We start from the raw sequence: 22,477 nt of genomic DNA on the forward strand, positions 1-22,477 counted from the left end.
TGCTTTATTTAGGGTCATACGTGATGAAATTTGTAGCACTGGGAACATCTGCTCTGATATGGATGGCCTTCAGAAAACTCAGAACTGGAGACTAACTCATGCCTCAAAGGGAAACGAGGTTTATTTCTAAGCAGTTTAAGTGTCAGAATTTCTCTGGTAGAATGTGTTTGCATATGAATGTGAAAGCTTATATATACATACATTCTTGTTTACCAGAAATAACAGGATACAAATTAAGACGGGTTTGGTTGAGTTTCCTGCCAAGTTCATAGTACATGTGACAAAACTGGATTAAAAACTGGCTTTTGAATGCATGTTTTTAAAAGCTATGTGTTAGAAGTAATGTTTCTTCAGCACACAGTTAATTTTTTTTTCTCAATCTCTCTTTTGATTTTGAAAATCTGAATAACCAATAGCAATTTCTTCAAAAAAGCAATAGCTTCCTTAAATATAAAAAGCTTAGAGGTTCAAGGGGGTCCATAAGAATGCCTGCTTTCCTTAGTAAATATTCTTTAAAAATTAGAAATTTAAGACAATTTAGTTATTTTTGATGTCTCTATTCAAATTAAAATAAATTAGAAATGTTTAAGATCAGAGTCTATTTGTTTTTTTATTCTCATAAACTTTAATAAGTATTCTTTACCAGTTCTCAGGTTGGCAGTGTGAGTCTACATGTCAGTCTTTCACATTTTGCCTTACACTGACTTGATCTAAGACATTACTTTGCTGACAAAGCTCTGTATAATCAAAGTTATTATTTTTCTTGCAGTCATGTACAGATGTGAGAGTGTGAGAGTTGGACCATAAAGAAGGCTGAGTGCTGAAGAATCAGTGCTTTTCAAATTGTGGTACTGGATAAGACTCTTGAGGTTCCCTTGAAATGCAAGGAGATCAAACCAGTCAATCTTAAAGATCACTGAGATTTTTTTTTTTTAAAGGCTAGTCATCCTCTCTATTCCTTTTCATGTGCAATCTGAAGCTTAGATATCTCATTCATCTATTTATTTTTCACTAGCAAATCATCAATAGTAGCATCAGTTCACTTCAGTTCAGTTCAGTTGCTCAGTCGTGTCTGACTCTTTGAGACCCCATGAATTGCAGCACGCCAGGCCTCCCTGTCCATCACCAACTCCCGGAGTTCACTCAAACTCATGTCCATCGAGTTGGTGATGCCATCCAGCCATCTCATCCTCTGTCGTCCCCTTCTCCTCCTGCCCCCAATCCCTCCCAGCATCAGAGTCTTTTCCAATGAGTCAACGCTTCGCATGAGGTGGCCAAAGTACTGGAGTTTCAGCTTTAGCATCATTCCTTCCAATGAACACCCAGGACTGATCTCCTTTAGATTGGACTGCTTGGATCTCCTTGAAGTCCAAGGGACTCTCAAGAGTCTTCTCCAACACCACAGTTCAAAAGCATCAATTCTTCGGTGCTCAGCTTTCTTCACAGTCCAACTCTCACATCCATACATGACCACTGGAAAAAACATAGCCTTGACTAGATGGATCTTTGTTTGCAAAGTAATGTCTCTGCTTTTGAATATGCCATCTAGGTTGGTCATAACTTTCCTTCCAAGGAGTAAGCATCTTTTAATTTCATGGCTGCAATCACCATCTGCAGTGATTTTGGAGCCCCCAAAAATAAAGTCTGACACTGTTTCCACTGTTTCCCCATCTATTTCCCATGAAGTGATACCAAATGAAACAGTAGCATACCAAATGAAAAGTAAGAGTGACTTTTCCTGAAGAAGGAAGGCACAGATTGTTATTTTCAGTGGCAGCGTTCTGGGTAGTTTTAACAGTTGTTGGGGATGGAAGGTGAAGGCTCTTGTGGGGAGAAAAAGGGAAAGTAGATGATCTATTGGAAAGAACCTGGTGTGCTTTGCCTAAGCAGATGCCAACCAGGGGATACCAGTCCAGGTGGGGAATTCCAGGCACAGCTGTGAAAAGCTGGTTGGCTGGGTGGTGAGTTGGATGGGTGTGGGGAGTCCTGTATAACTGTCTGATACCAAGAGTGAGATCCCTAAAAGAATGGGGCAATGAGATTCACCCTATTTGCTTGAAAATTAAAGACCAAATCATCTTTTCTAGGTAATGTTTTAGCTCCATTATGATTAGACAAGACTGAATGGTTGGGTTGTATAACCGTTGTATAACCCAACGAGATCTATTAATATAAGGATGATAAACACTATATAATATTTGTGCTAAAGACTAGGATTATTGTTGTTGTTTAGTCACTAAGTTGTATCCGATTCTTTTGCAACCCCATGGACTATAGCCTGCCATGCTCCTCTGTCCGTGGGATTTCCCAGGCAAGAATACTGGAATGGGTTGTATTTCCTTCTCTAGGGGATCTTCTTGACCCAGGGATCAAACCCGCATCTGTTGCGTCTCCTGAAGATTCCTTACCAATGAGCCAACAGGGAAGCCAAAGACTAGGATATCTCAGTCTAAATGAGAAGGCTTGTTTTGTTTTAATGTCAAGAAGAAAAGAAACGTTAGATGTGATGAAATTATTCTGGAAGTCTTTTTCATACTGAGTCATAAGACACAGTTTAATCAAAAAAATTACCTGCTAAGCTTGACAAAATGTCAAAAATAACTTGTTTTTTATTTAGAAAGTATGCATAAGCAAAAAGTTTTTGAGGAAAATTTAATTTATTCCGAGTTAATGTGAGGCTGTGTGTTTTCTCATTTATTTCATGTACCTAATGAGTTTAACACTGGAGCATTTGAGCCTTATCTTTTGTTGTTCAGTCGCTCAGCCATTTCCAACTCTTTGTGACCCCATGGACTGTGGCACGCCAGGCTTTCCTGTCCTTCACTATCTCCCGGAGCTTGCTCAGACTCATATCTATTGAGTCGGTGATGCCACCCATCCACCTCGTCCTCTGTCGTCCCCTTCTCCCGTTTTCGATCTTTCCCAGCATCAGGGTCTTTTCCAATAAGTCAGTTCTTCACATCAGGTTGTCAAAGTATTGCAGCTTCAGCTTCAGCATCAGTCCTTCCAATGAATATTCAGGCTTGATTTCCTTTAGAATTGACTGGTTTGATCTCTTCGCAGTCCAAGGGATTCTCAATAGTATTCTCCAACACCACTGTTCAAAAGCATCAAATCTTCAGTGCTCAACTTTCTTTATAGTCCAACTCTCACATCCATACATGACTACTGGAAAAACCATAGCCTTGACTAGACGGACCTTTGTCAGCAAAGTGATGTCTCTGCTTTTTAGTACGCTGTTAGGTTTGTCATAGCTTTTCTTCCAAGGGGCATTTGGAAGCATTTCAGCTTTATTTTAGAACAATGGAAGTTCAAGCTGCTATTCAGTTACCATGTGTGTTATGACTGCCTGCCCCAAATTCACTGAAACACCCATCTTTCTTCCCTTCCCTCCATCAAATTATAAGCATTTCTGTGGTTTGGTTGAGATGGAACCCCAGCCTGTCTCTAGGGTTATCTCATTTTCCTTGGTGCAGTGTTTTGCCTCAGGACCCTGTCCATTACCAGACAGCATTCCCAGTCAGCAGGGATTGGTTCATAGACAGACATGGACATAAGTTGTCCAGAAATAATTCTGTCACCAATGGGTACACATTGATGGATATTTGTGGTAAGAATTATCCTCTGCCCAATTCTGATGTGAACAAGGAAGAATATAGCCTTAGGAAGCTACCATTTTTCTACAAAAGCCAGCCTGAGGATAAAATAACCTACTGGGAAGACATAGCCTAGGAAATCATAGAGAAAGGGAAGAACAATCTTAATGGCATTTCAACCTGAAAGTCTGTTCCTGTTTCAAGTCTGCTCTGCATTCATACTTTTTAGATACATGAGTCGATAAATTCCTTTATCATTTGAGCCAGTTTGAGTTTGGTTTTCTTTTAGGAACACACATGCAAAACCCATTTTCCTACTCTTCCATTTTGATCCCTGAAGTTCTCCTCATTAAATCAATATCTCTTATTATTAAAATATTTATTGAATGTCTACTACATACAAGATATTCTGCCACATAGAAAAAGGATGGCCGAGATATGCTAGAGAATTGGCAGGAGCATAAACTTAGGAGATAAAAACCTTTTTTAAACATAAGTAATAAACAAAATAGAAAACAAAGTATATGAAGTGTAAGAAAGGGAAAGAAAAATGCTAAAGGAGGAGATGAAAAAACTGCTTCCAGAATCTATTTCTCCAGACTCAGAAAGTGAAAAATGTATAATCACAACCAGACATGTATGGAACAAGTGATTCATTAAAGTGTATTTATTCCAGAGCATGAAGTATTTATGTATATATTATATTACAATGAGTCAGAAAAAATGGTCATCTGAGTATGTAGAAACCATCAATGACTGATGGGATCTGGAGAGAAATGTCTGAATTATGTTCATATTGTTAATGGGATGCTAATCTAGCCTCTAGATTTCCCAGTTCTTTACTGAAGTATATTTTTTTCAGAAATACTTACTCTATAGTTTTTTAAGTCTGCAAAAGGGAACTTCCTTCAGAAGGAAGGGATTTTGAAAATAGTGCAGATTAATCATTTAGCATTCTAGTAGTAGACTTGTTTTTTTTTTTTACTAGGCATGTTTACAGTAACACTTTATGATTATTAAAATTATGAATATTGTTATAGGAACTGATACCATTCTACAGTGACATTCATGCTTCAAAAAACTACAATATACTAAACCCAACAGGGAGTGGATTGAGCACATCCTATGTGCTAAACAATATTCTAAATACTTTAATATGTGATTTGTGATACACCCATATCAAGGATACAAGTTATTTCCCCATTTCATAGTTGAGAAAATAAAGGCCCAGAGTGGTTGAGCAGTAAGTCACCAAAGGTACTCTGTGAACAAGCCCTTACACTGTATCTGTTTGGCTCTCAGCTGATGCTCTGTTTACTACATGGTTTTGCTTCCCACATTCTTCCTAAAGTTGGAATATAATTGTTTATAATTGCCATTAACTTCAGTTTTTGTCTGTTAGGAGAGACACTGGGGTCTGATCTTCATTGTCTGAAAACGTCCGTTTATCACATTAAGTTTTACCCTGCAAACATCTAGGTGTAGAGGAGACAGATGTGGTGCTGAGAAAGACTAAGAAAGGAGAATCAGGGCATCTGGATTCATTCAGCAAGACTAAGCCACTTTCTAGCTCTGTAGTTTTAGGAGAGTCAGATCACTTGATTTTACTATTTATTTACTTATTTATTTAGAGAGGAGACATACTTTTCATTAATTAAAAGGTGATTATTTTTCCTCTTACAAAAGCAACAGTAGTTAAAAAACAAACAAACAAAGGTAAGCACACACACACACACACACACACACACACACAAAAAGAAAAACCCCAGTTTCGATCCCTGGGTTGGGAATATCCCTTGGAGAAGAGAATGGCTAGCCATTCTCCAGTATTCCTGCCTAAAGAATGGCTAGCACTCCAGTATTCCTGCCTAGAGAATTCCATGGAGAGAGGAGCCTGGTAGGCTACAGTCTATGGGGTTGCAAAGAGTCAGACACAACTGAGCAACACTAACACTTTGACTTCACTTTTCTCCACCCAACTAAAGAAAAATCATGGTATTCATCTAGACTTTCAAAATACTACACAACAGTTATACACACACAAAAAATTCAGTTTCCTATTTATAAACAGTAATAAGTACAACTCATCTCACAGGATGTGTAGGAGAACTGAATTTAAAAATGCACATGAAAGCCCGTTGCTAACTGTAAAATATTATCTATGTCAGGCTTTTTGATACCCAGCCTTCTGCTTTCTATATAAACCATGGTTATGATCATTCCCTGCCCTAACATACTGACCCACTGGGGAGCTGGCATCTGACAACAGTCCTGTCTCCACCCCTGCCTGAGCATCAGTAAATCTTAGGAGACAGTGAAAAGCCATGGTTCACAGCTTCTACTTTTATAACTTATCACTTATGTCACTTAAAAAGCATTATTACACCCAAATTTACCTGGAGGTTCTTGAACCAGTCACACAGGTAAAGGAAGGAAGAGCAGGTATTTAAGGAGCTCACTTCCTGTGTTGAACACTTCTACACCCCTCCCTCATCCCCTGTGGTTTCTACCCACTGGAAGTACTCCAAGGAGGGAGAAAGTAGTGCCAACCCAACTTTGTATGAAAGCATCAGTTCAGACGGAGTGCCTTCTGATCCCTATGGTGAGCCTGTGCCAGCAGAAGGGGAGTGAGACAATGGAGGTAAGCCCCTAATGAGCCATCCGTGTTGACATGCGTGAATTCATTTTAACAGAAAACAAGAAAGCAGGAGAAACAACTAAATAATCTCTGAGTCACAAAGCACTGAAATTCCACATTGAGCACCAGTGATTAATTCGCTTGGACTAATTTCCTCCTTGATTAATTAGCTGCAGCATATTTTATAACATTTAGAAGTATTAGGTAGAGCCCTCCTGAAAGAGAAAGATAAACCTCCCACTCCATCCATGCATAGGGGCCTGTTTTCTTAACACAAACAGGAGAAAGGGAGAAATAAAATGTAGTTAGACTCTTTCAGCCACAGCCAGCATCCTAATCTTTCCTAAATTCTTACAGGTCTTCTGCTACTAGTAGGTAATAAGGGAGGAGTTATAGAATAACAGCTTATTTCTGGGTGCGCTTGGGAACACCCATTCATTACTCACTAACACCTGGAACAAAAGATCCTCCCATCCTTTCTGTCATCTGTGTGCTGGTCCCAGCTCATCTCTCTCATTGCCAGGAAAAACAAATGAGGAGCCACACATTTTCAAGCATGTGTTCATGAATTAATTTGGTGGGAGCCAGCAGGGGGTTTACTCGGTCCTTTTTGAGCAATATGAGTTGTTCAAATAATTCTAAAGTAATAAAAAACAAACTAAGTGATAATGCAGAGGCATGGCTATTTCATAACATGTTGACATTTGAATATTTTAGATTTTAATTAATTGACCTCATCCAATACGTCTTACTGATTCAAGATAATGAGGCAAACACATCTGACTGCATTTTTTTCCTAACAATTTTGAAAACTCTTGAAAGGGAATCTTGATTCTGTTTTGAAATATGACATTTCAAGCATCAGAGAGAGAGAAGAATTTTATGTTAAAAGAAAGATGTATAGGTTAAAAACTGTTTCTGAAATTCCATATCCATTCTTCCACTTCATTATCTCCAGGGGTCCCCAACCTCCAAGAATTAATGCCTGATGATCTGACATGGAGCTTATGTAATAATAATAAAAATAAAGTTCACAATATAAGTAATGTGCTTGAATAATCCCCAAAACAACCTCACCATCTCAGTCCCTAGAAAAATTGTTTTCCACGAAACTGACCCCTGGTGCCATAAAGGTTAGGGACCGCTGATCATCTCAATCACCAAAGTTCCATCAATTAACCTGCTAGGCATCTCAGCCATACGTCCTTCTGGTCCATCCTGCTTTGGTCACATGGCCAAAGGCCCTCCTTGCTCTAGTACTGGAACTGGATTTCCTGCCTTAAGAAACTGATGTCACATCATATAACTTCCCTGATTCAAGCCTTTGCTGGTTTTCTGCAGCTATGAGAATCCTATCTAGATGAAGAGGTTTCACATGGAGACTCTTCTCCAATAGGGCCTCCTGATGGTATGCAAGGTTTGATCTCCATTCTCCCTTTGTTCACACTCGCTCTATCTTTATTTGAGCCCCCTTCATCTAAGATACTCTTTCATACTTCTAGGACCTTCCAGGATATCTATTCTCATTAGCTGGAAAATGGGTTCAATCCTTATCAACCTAGCCAACTCACTTTAAGGACACAGACCAAACAGCATCCCCTGGGAAGCCTTCCTTCATGCCCCTGCCTAACTTAAATGGACCATCTTTGGTTCTAGGAGATTCTTCAAGCTCCTAAGATAGCTCTTAACATACAGCACCGCAACTGCTGGTTTATTTATAAATCTTTCTTGACCATGGATTTTTTTTAAGGTAAAGACTATACCTGTTTAACTCCTGTATGCTCCAATTAGCACAATCCTGCTCAAAGACAATATTTGCTGAAAATATTCACTAGCATCACAGCAATGGGAGTTAACACGTGGGCAGTGTGTTACACTTTCATTTTAATGAAAGTCCAGAGTCCAAATAGTATCTGTTTAGCCACAGTCATGGTCATTTATAACTTTAGTGTGTAATAAAATGACCTGGAATGTTTGTGAAAACAGATGGCTGGCCCATCCACAGAGTTTCTGATTCACTAAGTCGGAAGTGACCCCAGAACTCCATTTCTCCCAAGTTTTCAGTGATGCTGAACAGAGGCCACACTTTGAGAACCGATGCCTTAGAACCCCTCTTAAGGTAAGTGTTATTATCCCCACTTTACAGAGAGGAAACTGAAGCTCAGAGAGCAATGCTTTTGTAAGTGGCAAATTCAGGTTCTCAAAATGCTTAGTCTGTGTTCTTGTCATTGTACCATATGAATATTTGTAAATTTCTCACTATATTCCATTTCCTTAGGAATATAGACCTCTCCTTATTGAAGTATAGTTGCTGTGCAATATTATATGTTACAGGTACACAATATTATATATTACAGGTATACAATATTATATTTTACGTGTATACAATAGAGTGATTCACAATTTTTAAAGTTTATGTTCCAGTTATAGTTATTTTAAAATGTTGGCTATATTCTCCGTGTTGTATAATATAGCCTTGTATCTTATTTTATATATAACCGTTTGTACCTCTTACTCCCCTACCCCTGGTTGCCCCTTCCCACCTTCCCTCTTCCACTGGTAACCACTAGTTTGTTCTTTTCTTTTTTATTGGAGTATAATTGTTTCACAATGGTATATTAGTTTCTGCTGTATAATGACGTGAGTCAGCTGCAGGTATACATCTATCCCCTCCTTCTTGAACCTCCCTCCCACCCCCATCCCAGCCCTCTAGATCATCTCAGAGCACTGAGCTGAGCTGAGCTTCCCACTAGCTAGCTATTGTACACTGGCAGTGTATATATGTCACTGAGACTCACTCAATTCTTCCCTGGCTCCCTCTCCCCCGAGCCCACTAGAGATGTAGTCCATTCTCTACATCTGTGTCTCTCTTCTTGCCCTGCTAACCAAAAGCAGCGTATGTATGGTCAGATTTTGTCCTTAGGGGATGATAACTTGTAAATGTAAATCACATGCTCTTGTGTAGGAAATGCCAACCCACTCCAGTATCCTTGCCCAGAAAATCCCATGGACAGAGGAGCCTGACAGGCTACAGTCCATAGGGTCACAAAAGAGCTGGACACGACTGAGCAACTAAGTAACAGCCATCACCACCACTTGAACTGGTAGCTAAGTTGCACAGAATTGCAAATATAGGAAGGAAGACTTTCACATGTTACTTCAAATGATTACAGGAGAAACAATTTTAATTACTTCAGAATAGAAATAAAGCAGATAAAAAGTATGTTTCTGTTTCCTCTTTGTTCATATAGGGAACTGATGTGATACTAAAAAAAAAAAAAAAGAATTCCTGAAATTGATGTTTTGAGCTTCCCACTTAGTTTTTCTTTCTTTCTTTTTTTTTTTTTTGTTCCAACTGTTATGAAGTAATATTTCCCTGGAGTCAGATGAAAGGTGGGGAAAAGGTAGAGGAAATAACATAGAAACTAAATAATTCACAAACTGGGCAATTGAAAATGGCTGCAAGTCAATAGAAACCAGTCTTGTTCTAGGATGAAGAAGATAAAGACATTAAGTTTTTGCTGTGGAGTGTAAACTAGCAAGAAATAGGTTTTTGAACTTTTTCCCTGTCATTCTATGAAGTGTAAAAGAATTTTCCTTTAAAACATAGACTCTGACTTAATTCCAGCAAGGCCTTATTCTTGTTTTCTCTCCTTCGTTGAATATATGTGGGTTGAAATACATACAAAAACACACAAGATGGTAAGGCTGAAAACTAGAAGGAAGAAACAATGAATTGTCAGCTCTGGAAGGGATGTCCACTAACCAGAGTGCCCACAAAGGCCAGGATGGGAGTTCATGGGTGTTTAGGATTCACTTTGACCTTTATTAATAATGAGGTACTGTACTTGTTCAGTATACAACAATGAATCTCCTAATGACCTTTCATCTAACTGAGAAAAAAAACAGTTTAAACCCTGTACTCTTTGTTCAGTGAGTAATTATTGAATGTCTCCTACTGGGTTGGCCAAAAACCTTGTTTGTTTTTCTATAGCGTTTTTCATAAGATGTTATGGAAAAACTCGAATGAACTTTTTGGCTAATCCACATTATACACCAGGCCTTGTTCTAGGTGCACTGTAATCTATTAGAACACATGTTGTCTGGTACTCAGTTCAGTTCAGTTCAGTCACTTAGTCGTGTCTGACTCTTTGCGACCCCATGAATCACAGCACGCCAGGCCTCCCTGTCCATCACCAACTCCCGGAGTTCACTCAAACTCATGTCCATCGAGTTGGTGATGCCATCCAGCCATCTCATCCTCTGTCGTCCCCTTCTCCTCCTGCCCTCAATCCCTCCCAGCATCAGAGTCTTTTCCAATGAGTCAACGCTTCGCATGAGGTGGCCAAAGTACTGGAGTTTAAGCTTTAGCATCAGTCCTTCCAAAGAACACCCAGGACCAATCTCCTTTAGAATGGACTGCTTGGATCTCCTTGAAGTCCAAGGGACTCTCAAGAGTATTCTCCAACACCACAGTTCAAAAGCATCAATTCTTCAGTGCTCATCCTTCTTCACAATCCAACTCTCACATCCATACATGACTACTGGAAAAACCATAGCCTCGACTAGATGGACCTTTGTAGGCAAAGTAATGTCTCTGCTTTTCAATATGCTATCTAGGTTGGTCATAACTTTCCTTCCAAGGAGTAAGTGTCTTTTAATTTCACGGCTGCAGTCACCATCTGCAGTGATTTTGGAGCCCCCAAAAATAAAGTCTGACACCGTTTCCACTGTTTCCCCATCTATTTCCCATGAAGTGATGGGACCAGATGCCATGATCTTCGTTTTCTGAATGTTGAGCTTTAAGCCAACTTTTTCACTCTCCTCTTTCACTTTCATCAAGAGGCTATTTAGTTCCTCTTCACTTTCTGCCATAAGGGTGGTGTCATCTGCATATCTGAGGTTATTGATATTTCTCCCAGCAATCTTGATTCCAGCTTGTGCTTCTTCCAGCCCAGCGTTTCTCATGATGTACTCTGTGGCTCAGATCATGAACTCCTTATTGCCAAATTCAGACTTAAATTGAATAAAGTAGGGAAAACCACTAGAGCATTCAGGTATGACCTAAATCAAATCCCTTATGATGATACAGTAGAAGTGAGAAATAGATTTAAGGGACTAGATCTGATAGATAGAGTGCCTGATAAACTATGGAGGGAGGTTCATGACATTGTACAGGAGACAGGGATCAAGACCATCCCCATGGAAAAGAAATGCAAAAAAGCAAAATGGCTGTCTGGGGAGGACTTACAAATAGCTGGGAAAAGAAGAGAAGTGAAAAGCAAAGGAGAAAAGGAAAGATATAAGCATCTGAATGCAGAGTTCCACAGAACAGCAAGAAGAGATAAGAAAGCCTTCCTCAGTGATCAATGCAAAGAAATAGAGGAAAACAACAGAATGGGAAAGACTAGAGATCTCTTCAAGAAAATTAGAGATACCAAGGGAACATTTCATGCAAAGATGGGCTCGATAAAGGACAGAAATGGTATGGACCTAACAGAAGCAGAAGATATTAAGAGGAGGTGGCAAGAATACACAGAAGAACTGTACAAAAAAGATCTTCATGACCCAGATAATCATGATAGTGTGATCACTGACCTAGAGCCAGATATCCTGGAATGTGAAGTCAAGTGGGCCTTAGAAAGCATCACTACAAACAAAGCTAGTGGACGTGATAGAATTCCAGTGGAGTTATTTCAAATCCTGGACGATTATGCTGTGAAAGTGTTGCACTCAACATGCCAGCAAATTTGGAAAACTCAGCAGTGGCCACAGGACTGGAAAAGGTCAGTTTTCATTCCAATCCCAAAGAAAGGCAATACCAAAGAATGCTCAAGCTATCACACAATTGCACTCATCTCACACGCTAGTAACGTAATGCTCAAAATTCTCCAAGCCAGGCTTCAGCAATACGTGAACCGTGAACTTGCAGATGTTCAAGCTGGTTTTAGAAAAGGCAGAGGAACCAGAGATCAAATTGCCAACATCCGCTGGATCATTGAAAAAGCGAGAGAGTTCCAGAAAAGCATCTATTTCTGCTTTATTGACTATGCCAAAGCCTTTGACTGTGTAGATCACAATAAACTGTGGAAAATTCTGAAAGAGATGGGAATACCAGACCACCTGACCTGCCTCCTGAGAAATCTATATGCAGGTCAGGAAGCAACAATTAGAACTGGACATGGAACAACAGGCTGGTTACAAATAGGAAAAGGAGTACGTCAAGGCTGTATATTGTCACCCTGTCTGGTACTGCTCTTCCCTAAATACACTAAGCTTGTTCTTGCCTTAGGGACTTCATAATGTTCCTAAGGGACTTAGGAACATAATGCCTCAGGGACTTCATGCCTTTCTGACAGTTAAGCAGTTTTGCCCAAATCTTGGAATAGCTTGCACTTTCCTGGAATTGTGATCTGGACTCCAATTACACTCTCTCAGAGAGGCCTTAACAAATTTATCAAAAATACATTACTGCCTTCATACCTGCTTACCCTAATGATTTCTTCATTGCAACCTGCTTACCCTAATGATTTCTTCATTGCACTTATGACTACTCAAATTTAATGCACACATGTACGCATAAGCATATATATTATATACATATATTTAAAATATACTTCTAAGTATAAATGTGAATATGCAAATATATACTGTATAAAGAATAAATTTTTGTTTATATGTATATACACACATATTTAAATATTAAACTATAAATAGAAACTTGAAAACTTCCATGAAATAAATGATTTTGCAATGATACTACAAATTATACAATTAATGTAAGCGGTAGAAATCCAGATAAGTTCAATAATACATATGATATTGAAAAAGCCTTAAACACTGCTTCAAGACCAGGCTATCTGGCTGTTTTTGTCCTTTCAAAGTTTCAAGAAAGGTAATTCTCATGCTTTACATGCTGTTTCGGAAAATAAAAAGCTACCCAATTTACTTCAGGGAGTTAATGCTTGCCTAGTAATGAACCTTAAAAAATATGCACAGAAGAAAAGCTGAGAACAATGTTGCTCATAGATGCTAATATCCTAAATAAATTACCAGCAATCTGAATACAATGTACAAGAGTACATTGTGCTTTAGGATTTATTAAACACTCCTTTTTCCCTGGGTATGTAGTTTTAATCCATGGGGAAAAGAGAAATCAAATGGTACAAGAAGCAGAGGACCCTGTGAGAGAGAAGTAAAAGATATAACAGAAGAACCTATTGTTCTAAGTCATCCACAGAGTCCTTCCGATAAAGTTTCTTTCTCTAAATTACTGTACTGATGAATTTTCTCAAGTTCTTAATGAGTAAATAATTTTTATGTTATATAAACTCTTCTAAACATAGAAAATATGTAAAAATAAATCCATTTTGTTATTAATGAAAAACCTCCTAATATATTTCCTGGTTTAGATCAGTTTACTAGTGAATTCTTTCAAATGTTTAATAAACAGGTAGTTCCCAGGTTATATATGTCCTTCTAAACATGATTTAAGAAAAAAAGGTTAACTAATTTGCTGCATAAAGTTACATATCTCTGCTACATAAATTAAGTATAGCACACCCACAAAATCATAGATCAGGGGCTCCCTAGTGCTAAAGAATCTCAGCGGGCTAAATCTCAGTGGGTAAAGGGGCTCAGTGGCAAAGAATCTGCCTGCCAATGCAGGAGACACGGTTCGATCCCTGGTCTGGGAAGATCCCAAATCCCGCGCAGCAGCTAAGGCTGTGTGCCACAACTGCTGAGCCTGTGCTCTAGAGCCTGGGAAGCACAGCTACTGAAGCCCACACGTACTAGCGTCTGTGCTCTAGAAGCCGCCGCAACGAGAAGCGCATGTGCCACAGCTAAAGAGTAGCCCCAACTCATCGCAACTAGAGAAAGCCTGTGTGTAGCAACAAAGTTCAACCAAAAATAAATAAATAAAATTATTTAAAAAATCATAGGTCAATCTCACTCAAAGATGCACAAAAATCCTCATATAATTCAGAAAAAAATTCTCTGTTGCACACACACAAATATTTCCATTGTTTACATCTCTTTGTTAGAGTATGTGTTGATCCCTTAAAACTTCACGCCCTTGGACATAATGAAGAATGATGGTTCTTCGTGTGTAACACCTGGTGAGGATGGAGCTCTGGATGGCTGCCTATATGGGCGGAAGCTCTGAATAAGGATAGGGTGGTGTGGCTAGCGATGGAAGAAAAATGACTCTGTTAGGGGCTATTTCACCTTGTGAAAATCTCATAAATTTTAAGGATAATAGGTCATTAACCACCTGGCTGGGGATATTCTAGGTACACAGCGGGAGAAAGAAATTGGAAAAAAGAAAAAGTCAGGGCAAGAACAAGCCGGTGATGCTGATGGATCTTTACCAAAGAAATGTTGCTTCAACTCTCCTGAGGTTTCATCTGTTTCTGTTAAATAAATTCTGACATTAGAAGATTTTACGACATCCAATCTACAGAGAATTAAGCATTTCCCATTAAATTAAAAACACATATATATGTGTGTGTGTGTGTGTGTGTGTGTGTGTGTGTGTAAGTGTGTGTGTGTGTGTAGTTTGAATTATTTCTGAGCACCTTACTATGTTTGCAAGGAAATAAACATGCACTAACAATGGAATTTTTAAGCAATTAGAATGGACATGTAGCATGTATTGATTGTGCTTATGTGCCTAAATCCTAAAAATAAAGCTATTTTTGTAGAATGTTTTATTTAATTTGTAAAATATATCTCCCGTAGCAAACTCTGGGACAGAGGAGCCTAGTGTGCTGCAGTCCTTGTGATCACAAAGAGTCAAGCATGACTTAGCGACTGAACAAAAACAACATATTTATATATATTATATAAACAGATTATAGTGGGAAGTAAATATATGTTTTCATTTGATTTTATTTTACATTTCTATTAAATCAAATGTTGTTTTAAAAATATTTAAGTCATTGTCACTCTGTATGTTGTATATGGTGGACCTTACAATGTTCTCTAAAACATCTTTCATAAAAATCGTTGTGTTGTTTTGAAATAAACATTTGATACTTAATTTCCTTGTTGGAAGATATTTATTGAGGGCCAGGTGCCAAGTCCAAAGTTGGGACAGGAGCATAAAAGACAAAGTCCTAACCTCACAAAGTATATCTTTTATTGAGAGAGGGGGCTGTGGAGATAATAAGCAATTTATCAGTAACTATGTTTATGGTGGACTAGAGATGGCGTCACCGACTCAATGGACACGAGTCTGGGTGGACTCCGGGAGTTGGTGATGGACAGGGAGGCCTGGCGTGCTGTGGTTCATGGGGTCGCAAAGAGTCGGACACGACTGAGCGACTGAATTGCACTGAACTAAGAGAGGCTGCAGTGCCGACAGAAGGACCCAGTTGGCAAGAGTGAGCGTGGACACCTCTTTGAAGTGGACAAGATGGAGATACTGGGAGCTGGAATAGAAAGTGGGAGCTAGTGAGGGCTGCGTTATTTTAAGGGTATAGATCCAAGAGCATGTTTGTTGATGATTCAGTAGGTAAGGAGAGGCTAATGTCTGATAAAGAGAGAGGGGGTGATGAAAGAAAAATTCTAGGATGAGGAGAAATGGCTGCCTTCAGAGCCCATGGGCAGTAGGATCTTTTTAAAGAGAGGATAGGGAACATGAGAACAGGTCATTTGCTAATGGAAAGGCTTTTTGGGAGTTCTCTTCTAATAAATCTTTTCAATAAATTTGAGGGTGAGTAGTTGCCACAGATGGTATTTTGGGGTGGGGGGACTGAGGAGAGGAAAGAGCACGAAACTGGAGTAATTTCTGATTCAAAAAGCACTCAGTCTACAAACATGTAAGGGCATGTTCACTGAGGTCACAGGTGTGTGTGTGTGTGTGTGTGTGTGTGTGTGTGTGTGTAATCAAGGGGATTTTGCTATATTTATATTTTCAGTAAAACATTACATGCATAAGTGTTCACAAACTCAAGTTGAACTAAAAGTCTTAAGCTCCAAGGCAAATACTTTCAATCTCCTTCCTGTTTCTTCCAGTTCTTCCAGTTTTTCCTCTATTTATATTAATGATATTCATATGTGGTGCTTTTTGATTTATCTATTTTATTGTTATAGCTAAAAGTTTCACTGTGTTATATATCCAGCAGCTCCTTAGTCATGGTGTCTTAGAACCCTTCCTCCACCACTCCATATGATTAAATCCATATTCACAGTTTATAATAGCTATTACTACATAAATATTGCTGTTAACTGCCGAGCTAATAGGGTATGAAAGTGAACCATTCATTTACTTTTTTTGTTCTTTTCTCTGGAGCTAATGATCTGATTTATTTTAATTTGCCAAGTTGTCTGGGCTTTGGGGCCAATTCTTAAACTCTCCAACAACTTCTAAATAAAATTTAATCCACTAGATTAAAATATCAGACTTATTCACTTATTTATAAATTTATATATTACTTAATTTTGGCTGCGCTGGGTCTTTGTGGCTCCATGTGGGCTTTTCTGTAGTCAGAAAGAGCAGGGGCAGGGGCGACTCTCTAGTTGCAGTGCACAGGCTTCTCATTGCACTGGCTTCTCTTCCTGTGGAGCACGGGCTCAGTAGTCACAGCTCACGGGTTGTGTGAGCTGTGACTCACACAGCTCAGTAGTTGTGGCCCATGAGCTTAGTTGCTCCATGGCACGTGGGCTCTTCCTGGACCAGGAATAGAACCCTGCACTGCAAGGCAAATTCTTCACCACTGACCACCTGGCAAGCCCATCAGACTGACTATTAGCACATTATTTCCTTTGGAGACTTCCAAAGCCCCTTTGTGTTGATTCTTTGGGCCAAACTTGATGCTTGTTCTCTGGACCTCCTTTCCAGGGACTTTTCTGGGACTTCTCTTGAGCATCAGCCCTGTGTCCTGAATCCCACTCTGCCCTCTTCTTTGGTTCTGTCCCCCATTTTCCCCCATTTGCACAGAATACATGGGATGTTCATTTTTTAGTATCTTTTCTTTTAAAGACTACACTCCTTCCATTTTTAGTTCGGAACTCAGGTTTGACAATCATGTAATCGAATAAATAAATAAACTTAAAGATGTATTACCTTGTAGATCTCTCCATTCTTAGCTTCTAGTTTCCAGTATTTCTAGGATTATTCCCCCTTCTGTGCATGTGAACTGTTACATTCACGGAGAGTGCTGTCATCTCAGGTTTTCTGAAATTCCCCCAGGGAGAGTCTTTGTAGGACTCGTTTGTCATTCACCGTACCTTTCACTTCATCAGTCTGGGGAAGGTTTTTGCACAGATTTCTTTGACAACTCTCCCTACTTTTTATTTTCTCTGTTCTTTCTTTCTGCAACTCATTTTTTGGGGATACTGACCTTCTGAATTGATCCTTAAATGTTCTTATTTTCATCACATATTTTTTTAGCCCTTATATTCCATTTTAAGGAGAATGCTCTGCTTTCATCTGCCAACATTTTTACTCATATTTTAAAATTCTGAGAAACATTTTAAATTTCTTTCAGCTTTTTTTCTCTATTTTTCATAGACATCAGGTATAATAAATTTTATGTCTCTCTGAACACATTAAATCAAATTAAATATTTTTCTTTAGATCCAAACACTGTTTTATATGAACTTCATTTTTCTATTGAATCTTTTGATTTACATTATGAGTTCTACCTGTCTTTTATATCATTGACCCTCCTCTACATTTGGTTATTCTTGGGTTTTTAGGTGTATTTAAGAGTAAAGGCCTGAAAAGATGATCACTGGGTCTCTGGGATGGGCAAAGCTGGTTGACTGACGGGTTACAATTTAAGGCAACAAGCCTCCTTTTCTTGGCACTGTCCTATTATAGAATTTATAGGTCTTTATTCTGGTGTGATTCAGTCTCTGTAGTGGGGGGTGGAAATTTGGCATAGGGAAGATACAAAATAAATTGCTGGAGTTCTGGGGGCTGTGAAGGAAAGGAAAAGAAAAATAAGGTTTCACCATTAAAAATGCAAACTGGCAATTCTTGAAGCAGCATCTCATGACTGTTCTCCACTGAACCTGCTCTTCTGGCATTCAGAGTGCTGGCACAATTTATTCAGAGAATTTTTGATCTCCTGAATGGGTGAGTACAGCTGGGGTTTGGCTGACAGTCCCTTACAGGCTTTCAACAAGTTATTTTCCAAATTAGTGCTCCATTCTGCCATTGAAGTACTCAGTCCTCCAACTTTTGAGCCCTACAAAGCAGCACTCTAACCTTTTTGGCAACAGGGACTGGTGTCATGGAAGACAATTTTTTCCCAGACCAGGGGCAGTGCGGGACGGCATGGGGTGGGGGGTTAGTTTCAGGATGATTCAAGTGCATTGCATTTATTGTGCACTTCATTTCTATTACTTTATCAGCTCCACCTCAGATCATCAGGCACTAGATCATCAGGCACTAGATTCCAGAGGTTGACGACCCCTGCTGTAGGGTGTCTAATGGGGTGAAGGCACCTGTGGCTCATTGGAAGCCCCTTCTGAAGATGTTTAGGCATCAGCTAGTTCCACTTGGGCAAGTCATCCTTTACCTATGTTTCCTTCCCAAAATGCTACCAACTTCTCTTATCTTTTATTGTCTATTCATCACTACTGAGGCCTTGTGGATTTACATGGCTTTCATGCTTTGTTGCTGCTGTTATTTTAGTGAGTCTGGAAAAGAGATAGAGGTAAATGCATTTGCACAACCTCCCACATTTTATAATCTTCTTCATCTACATTTAGCTGACCTGGTATATTCACAGAAAAGAGAGGGAGTTGTGTACATTTAGAAGTAGTGTTTTCCCCAGTAAATGATTCGGAAAGTGAAAGTCGCTCAGTCGTGTCTGACTTTTTTCAACCCCATAGACTATACAGTTCATGGAATTTTCCAGGTCAGGATACTGGAGTGCGTAGCCTTTCCCTTCTCCAGGGGATCTTCCCAACCCAGGGATCGAACCCAGGTCTCCCACATTGCAGGCAGATTCTTTACCAGCTGAGCCATAAGGGAAGCCCAAGAATAATGGAGTGGGTAGCCTATCCCTTCTCTAGCAGATCCTCCTGACCCAGGAATGGAACTGGGGTCTCCTGCATTGCAGGTGGATTCTTTACCAACTCAGCTATCGGGAAGCCCTAAATAATTCAGAGGAAAATGTGAATGGGAACTGACAATATTATCAAGAGAAGACTTTTAATCATAGACCACAGAATTGAACTTTGATAAGAATGTACAGAAATACATGAGGAAGTGAGGAAGAATGTAAAAACTACTTTGGAGTCAGTGGTATGGGGATCTGAATAAGAAGGAAGAGTACTGCAGTGGACACTGCCGTGATAGATTATGTGGTCTGGAAGTATTAGGCAGAAACTTGAAATCTAAATAATGGAGCTGTAGGTGATGACAGTGTCCAGGATATGACTATGAGAAAGAAGAGATCTGCAAGTGGAGAAGAAAAGCTAACTGGGAAGAAGTCAGAGAATTGAAAGGACAGAGTATTGTGAGGATATATTCACTAACCCTTAGGCCACTAAGAATGATTACAGGACTGGAAATGAATACAGATGAAAGCCAAAATCAAACACAGTGAGGCAGATGCTGGGAACAATGAGGGGTGGCAAGCAGCAGAGCCAGAGGGCACAGTTTTCAAGGCACAAACTGTTTCATGTGGTGGAAAGGAGGGGGAGTAAGTCATTCTAGAAGTTGCTGATGCTATGAGAAAGTTTGTTGACTACACAGATTGGGGGACATGAGGAAAGAGTGTGGGGAAATGGATGGAGGTGGGTGGGGGGGTTGATGTAGATTAGCAAATGTATCTTATAAAATGGGGTTGAAAATTATTAGATATATTAAATGGAAGAAAAATGTAGAAAATTAAAGTTTAAGCTAAGAGCCTAATGGCTAAGTTTTGGGAGGGCTCAAACTAGCTGTTCCCTTCAGTAGTTTAAGAAGATCTGATATCTTACAGGAGAAAGGGAATTAATACAATCAACCTCAAACAGGTTTCTGTTTATCTGCCAAGACTCTAGATAATGATCTTTGAATTATATGTAAATACTCGATGGTATGTGTATAACTAATATTATTTATAATAACCTTTGATCAAACAGAGTGAAGTTAAGTTAGAAAGAGAAAAATAAGTATTGTATATTACCGTATGTATGTCAAATCTAGAAAAATGGTACAGATGATCCTATTTGCAAAGCATAAATAGAGACATAGATGTAGGGAACAAACGTATGGATGTCAAGGTGGGTGGGAGGAATTGAGAGATTGGAATTGACACATATACACGATTGATACTCTGTATAAAATAGATAACTAATGAGAACCTACTGTATAGCACAGGGAACTCTACTTAATGCTCTGTGGTGACCTGAATAGGAAGTCCAAATGGGAAGGATATATGTATATGTATGGCTGATTCATTCTGCTGTACGGTAGAAACTAATACAATATTATAAAGCAACTATACCTCAACAAAAACTGATTTAAAAATACCAAAGAACAAAGTATTATGATTCTTAAAACCATTAAAAAAATAACCTTTTAAATGAAGTGCAAAAATAAGTTCATGGTAAGTACAAAAAGAAGTGTTCTGATAGTACACAGGCAGTATAATCTTAAAGTTAAGGTATAACAACATATTAATTTTGATTACTTCTGAGGTGTTTCTATTTGATGTACTTCTGAATTCAACATTTTCTATAATAAATACATTAGAAATATAATTCTTTTATAAGAAAGAAAAAAGAGAAAAAATCTTTAAAAATATCCAACAACACCATGCATTGAATATTTACTTTTCTTTATGTGTGCTTATTTTTAAAAAGTTATTATATGAAAACTTTAGATTAATAAACAAGGTTGCTTTGAGATACATGAAGGCTATGAGACATTCATCCTAAAACTAAATTAACACTTACAGCCAGTGATTTCCAAACTGGACTCATCATTAGCATTCTCCTTTGTTGTTCTTCAGTCACTAAGTCATGTCTAACTCTTTGTGACCCTGTGGTCTGCAGCATGCCAGGCTTCCCTGTCTCTTACTATCTCCTGGAGTTAGTGCAAGTTCATGTCCACTGAGTTGGTGATGCTATCCAACCATCTCATCTCATCCGTGCTCCTCTGAGATCCCATTAAAAGTCCTGCTCCTCAGCCCACGGAACCCAGCCACGATCACACTCCATGGCTAACAGGCTATGGAAGACAGAGAGGGCTCTTCTGAGGGTTTTCACCCTGAATTTTTGCAGAACAACCCAGTCATCTCCTCAACCTGCATATCTGCAAATTAGAGGCTATCACAGAGAGCTTTCAGAGTAATTTTAACTACTTTCTTTACCTTTACTGCCTTTGTGATGGAGGTGACTTTGGTGGCAGCAAAGCTTCACCTTGATGAACCACAATCAGGAATTAACATTTCACTATGTTTTATACGGGACTGTACAAAACTGTGCTAAAACCTGAACAGTTGGAAATTTTAAAACCTTCTTTTTCTCTTCCTTTGGATAGCTGGATGACTTTGAGTAAATCATGTAAACCCTCAATACCTTTGTCTGCAAATATTCACAGTAGACTCTTTACATCTCAGAAATGCTGTGAATGCATAATTGTTTCAAGAGTGGGAAAATATTTTGAATTCTCCAAAAAGAACAATCCTATATAAACTCAATAATAATGCTTGAGTTTGTTCTATAACAAGTGGTGAGTAAAAGGATTATTTCTCTCTTTGCCCTTTTGCTTCTGCAATGTACTGCTACTCTGAAATGTACTTGGTGTGCCTTTTTAGTTTCCTCCAAAGAGCAGGTTAGGTAGAGACTCAATGGGAGAGGCTCGATGAACATTTTCATCATAGAGGTCCTTAAATTCCCATTCAAATAATGGTAATCTATATGTTGTTGTTGCTAAGTCATGTCCAATTCTTGCAACCCCATGGACTGTAGCACGCCAGGCTTCCCTGTCCTTCACTATCTCCTGGAGCTTGCTCAAACTTATGTCCATTGAGTCAGTGATCCCATCCAAGCATCTCATCCTCTGTTGCCCCCTTCTCCTCCTGCCCTCAATCTTTCCCAGCATCAGGCAATTATAAATACAATATAGTACTGATGTTGAATAGTACCCAGTCAATAGCAAAAATATATGACAAAGCCTTGTCCAATTATTTTCTTTTTCTTCCTAGAACTTGTAACAGTATGTACTAATTACACTCTTTCATATTAAAGTAGGGGCTTCCTTGGTGGCTCAGACGGTAAAGCCTGCAATGTG

At 39.0% G+C, this 22,477-nt stretch overlaps 1 protein-coding gene across 1 annotated transcript in view; it reads right to left on the reverse strand.

The window, feature by feature from the left end:
- MALRD1 (MAM and LDL receptor class A domain containing 1) overlaps positions 1–22,477 on the reverse strand; it is a 570,138-nt gene that overhangs the window by 32,169 nt on the left and 515,492 nt on the right. The gene's annotated exons all lie outside the window — the stretch shown is intronic.

This window comes from Bos indicus x Bos taurus, chromosome 13, assembly GCF_003369695.1.
Source record: "Bos indicus x Bos taurus breed Angus x Brahman F1 hybrid chromosome 13, Bos_hybrid_MaternalHap_v2.0, whole genome shotgun sequence".
Classification (NCBI taxonomy): Eukaryota; Metazoa; Chordata; class Mammalia; order Artiodactyla; family Bovidae; genus Bos; species Bos indicus x Bos taurus.